This window comes from Bos taurus, chromosome 20, assembly GCF_002263795.3.
Source record: "Bos taurus isolate L1 Dominette 01449 registration number 42190680 breed Hereford chromosome 20, ARS-UCD2.0, whole genome shotgun sequence".
NCBI lineage: Eukaryota > Metazoa > Chordata > Mammalia > Artiodactyla > Bovidae > Bos > Bos taurus.
In genome coordinates, this window is record NC_037347.1 from 58,884,361 (window position 1) to 58,889,035 (window position 4,675).

The window sequence follows — 4,675 nt, forward strand, 5'->3', positions numbered from 1 at the left end:
TCCTTTTGTTGAACGCAGTGTGTTTGGCAAAGCAACATGAGTAGTAAGGATGTACAGTGAGAGACACACAAGTGTGGAAAAATGTGGCAAGAGGAAATCAGAATGAGAGATGCCGTCTAAGATGTAGGATTTATGGGGAGAGATGGTTGTGGTCAGTCTTGGCTGGAACAAAGAGGGGTGGTGAACCAGTGCGCAGGTGCCTGGGGTACGGTCTTCTCCAAATATCTAACCCCGAACTCACGCACATCTTCCCAGACCTGCTCCCCATGGTGTGGGTACCAATGCAGTACCGGGCCCCACAAACCACCCACCGCACGACTTAACCAGGAACCCAGGCTGGCCCTGCCCCCATCCTCTCTTGCACACTCGGGAGTACTGTGTCCACCGGCCAGCATGACCCTTACGTGTGTGCCTCCAACAACCTCCTAATGGATGTTCATGACTCCCTGGAATTCATTCTGGCACCCTCCCCCTGAATGCACATCTCCCAAATCCACTCCCCAAAAATTCGCCAGTGGCTACTGTGAAATGAAAATATCTCCTGCCATATTAATAAACAGGACCTGTCACCGCCATCAGTGATTTCTGGCCTTCAAATGTGAACGAGGGCTCCCCAAACTGCGATCCAGCAGATGCCGCCAGCCCCCACCCCCCGGTGACTGCTGAGGAGCTAGGAGAATGCAAGCAGCTAGATGAACAAGGAAGCAGGACTGGCCCGGAGAGCTGAGCTGCACACAAAAGGAGTTAATTCAGGGATCCACAGGCTTGCATCCTTCCCTGCACAGAATGCTATAAATTCCTTAACTTGATACCTGATCTTTGATGTTCAGACTGCCTGCTCCCTTTGTTGCAAACTTGCATAGAGCCTGACTTCCCACCCCTACCTCCTTAGAGCAGTTTTCTCAGAGTTATCTTCTCCTGGGCTCAGAGTCCTAAACATCTCCACCAAAATAAAATAACTCTTACTTTCAGGTTGTGACTGTATTTTTCAGTCGACACGTCCAATCAAGTCCAGACTCCGAGACGTGGCACAGAGGTCCTCAAGACCTGACGTCCTCTTACCCCTCAGTTCAGTTCAGTTTAGTCACTCAGTCGTGTCCGACTCTTCACAACCCCATGAATCGCAGCATTCCAGGCCTCCCTGTCCATCATCAACTCCCGGAGTTCACTCAGACTCACGTCCATCGAGTCAGTGATGCCATCCAGCCATCTCATCCTCTGTCGTCCCCTTCTCCTCCTGCCCCTAATCCCTCCCAGCATCAGGGTCTTTTCCAATGAGTCAACTCTTCGCATGAGCTGGCCAAAGTACTGGAGTTTCAGCTTCAGCATCATTCCTTCCAAAGAAATCCCAGGGCTGATCTCCTTCAGAATGGACTGGTTGGATCTCCTTGCAGTCCAAGGGACTCTCAAGAGTCTTCTCCAACACCACAGTTCAAAAGCATCAATTCTTTGGTGCTCAGCCTTCTTCACAGTCCAACTCTCACATCCATACATGACCACAGGAAAAACCATAGCCTTGACCAGATGGACCTTTGTTGGCAAAGTAATGTCTCTGCTTTTGAATATGCTGTCTAGGTTGGTCATAACTTTCCTTCCAAGGAGTAAGCGTCTTTTAATTTCATGGCTGCAGTCACCATCTGTAGTGATTTTGGAGCCCCCAAAAATAAAGTCTGACACTGTTTCCACTGTTTCCCCATCTATTTCTCATGAAGTGGTGGGACCAGATGCCGTGATCTTTGTTTTCTGAATGTTGAGCTTTAAGCCAACTTTTTCACTCTCCACTTTCACTTTCATCAAGAGGCTTTTTAGTTCCTCTTCACTTTCTGCCATAAGGGTGGTGTCATCTGCATATCTCAGGTTATTGATATTTCTCCCGGCAATCTTGATTCCAGCTTGTGTTTCTTCCAGCCCAGCATTTCTCATGATGTATTCTGCATGTAAGTTAAATAAGCAGGGTGACAATGTACAACCTTGACGTACTCCTTTTGCTATTTGGAACCAGTCTGTTGTTCCATGTCCAGTTCTAACTGTTGCTTCCTGACCTGCATACAGATTTCTCAAGAGGCAGGTCAAGTGGTCTGGTATTCCCATCTCTTGAAGAATTTTCCACAGTTTATTGTGATCCACATAGTCAAAGGCTTTGGCATAGTCAATAAAGCAGAAATAGATGTTTTTCTGGAACTCTCTTGCTTTTTCCATGATCCAGCAGATGTTGGCAATTTGATCTCTGGTTCCTCTGCCTTTTCTAAAACCAGCTTGAACATCAGGAAGTTCACGGTTCACATATTGCTGAAGCCTGGCTTGGAGAATTTTGAGCATTACTTTACTACCGTGTGAGATGAGTGCAATTGTGTGGTAGTTTGAGCATTCTTTGGCATTGCCTTTCTTTGGGATTGGAATGAAAACTGACCTTTTCCAGTCCTGTGGCCACTGCTGAGTTTTCCAAATGTGCTGGCATATTGAGTGCAGCACTTTCACAGCATCATCTTTCAGGATTTGCACTAGCTCAACTGGAATTCCATCACCTCCACTAGCTTTGTTCGTAGTGATGCTTTCTAAGGCCCACTTGACTTCACATTCCAGGATGTCTGGCTCTAGGTCAGTGATCACATCATCGTGATTATCTTGGTCATGAAGATCTTTTTTGTACAGTTCTTCTGTGTTTTCTTGCCATCTCTTCTTAATATCTTCTGCTTCTGTTAGGTCCATACCATTTCTGTCCTTTATTGAGTCAATCTTTGCATGAAATGTCCCCTTGGTATCTCTAATTTTCTTGAAGAGATCTCTAGTCTTTCCCATTTTGTTGTTTTTCCTCTATTTCTTTGCACTGATCACTGAGGAAGGCTTTCTTATCTCTTCCTGCTTACCCCTCCAGCCTCACTACTCCTCACCCCCATTCGAGACCGTCTCCCCACACCCTCTCCAGGAAATTCTAACGGCCTGCAGTGAACCACCCTTGCTTACAGCTGAACCTGCACACACACACACTGTTCCCCAATCAGCCAGAACCAGCCCCCAACATGCACACACACACATGAACACACACAGCCCTTACCCTCCCATCTCCTCCACAGACCAATCCCACCCCATCTGTGAAGCCTTGGAGAGCCCTCCAGTGCTGGATGAGATCCCCACCCTGCACCCCCACAGCACTCCAAACCCTTCAGGTGTCATCTATCACAAACAGTAATATCCCAGCACATCTGGAGTACGTCACCCAGGACAACCTGCCTCGTTACCAACCAGGAGCATCAAGGGTACAGAACAAACAAGCACAGAGGCCAAGCCAAAGTTTTGCAGCCAGTCTGCACATCTAAGTTAAAGGGACTTACTCCCTAATCTATGAACCAAGACTTGCGTTTAATTTAGGTTTATTCCTGCCTCTCTTCACAAAGAAGGCCCCAGCTTTCTTTCCGTGAACCCTAAAATGCTAAGGTTCTGCTTCTGAATACGCCCTGCTGCTCAGACGGCATGAGAAGGGATAGAAGGCAGCCAGGATGCAGAAGCCACAACCCTCCCCATGGATCTTCCTCCCAGCTCCTTGGGTTCAGCAGCAAACACTTATCAATCCCTTCTGTCTTCAAGACACTATGGTGATTATCCTTCCATTAAAGGGAAAGAGAGAAATCAAGGTTGAATATTTTAATAAGCTACCAATCAATTTGAATGTCCAGTTGTTGTTCAGGCGCTAAGTCGGGTCCGACTCTTTGCAACCCCATGGACTGCAGCATGCCAGGGTTCCCTGTCCTTCAGTATCTCCCAGAGTTTGCTCAAACTCAGGTCCATTGAGTCAGTGATGCCATCCAACCATCTCATCCTCGGCCGCCCCCTTCTCTTGCCCCCAATCTTTCCCAGCACCAGGGTCTTTTCCAAAGAGTCTGCTTTTCACGTCAGGTGGCCAAAGGACTGGAGGTTCAGCTTCAGCATCAGTCCTTCCAATGACTATTCAGGGTCGATTGCCTTTGGGACTGACTAATTTGATCTCCGTGCAGTCCGAGTGCCAGCGTCCAGAGACTGCATCTAAACGAAAATACCGTATAGTTCCTCCTCAACTTACAATGGAGTTATATCCAGATAAACCCATCATAAATGTCAGAAGTTTATTACATTGAAAATGCATTTAATACACCTAAGCTACTGAACATCGTAACTTAGGCAAGACCGTCATACACGTGCTCATAATACTGACATTAGCTGAAAATTGGGCAAAATCATCTAACACAAATTCTATTTTATAATGAAGTGCTGAATGTCTCGTAATTTATTGAATACTGTACTGAAAGTAAAAACAAAAAAACCAGGGCGGCTTGTCTTGGGTACAAAACGACTTTAAGTGTATTGGTTGGTTACCCCTGTGAATGGGCAGCTGTCTGGGAGCTGCGGGTCTGGGTCACTGGCAAGCATGTCCTGGGAGTGCCTACCGCACAAGGCTGGCCCCGAAAGATCAACGTTCAACATTACAAGTATGGTTTCCATTGAATGTGTATGCTTTTCACACCATCATAAAGTGAAAAAAATCTCAAGTTAAACCATTGTAAGTCAGCTATGTTCAGAGACATTAAATCACACATACACAATATCGAAGTTTCTACTAAAGCATTCAGCAAAGTTAAGATACAGTAGGTTCTACATACACTACTGGGCTTCCCTGGTGGCTCAGTGGTAAAGAACCCAC

General features: G+C 46.6%; 1 protein-coding gene across 6 annotated transcripts in view; it reads right to left on the minus strand.

Moving 5' to 3' along the window:
* Positions 1-4,675, minus strand: part of TRIO (trio Rho guanine nucleotide exchange factor) — a 363,545-nt gene that overhangs the window by 241,114 nt on the left and 117,756 nt on the right. The window lies entirely within an intron of this gene.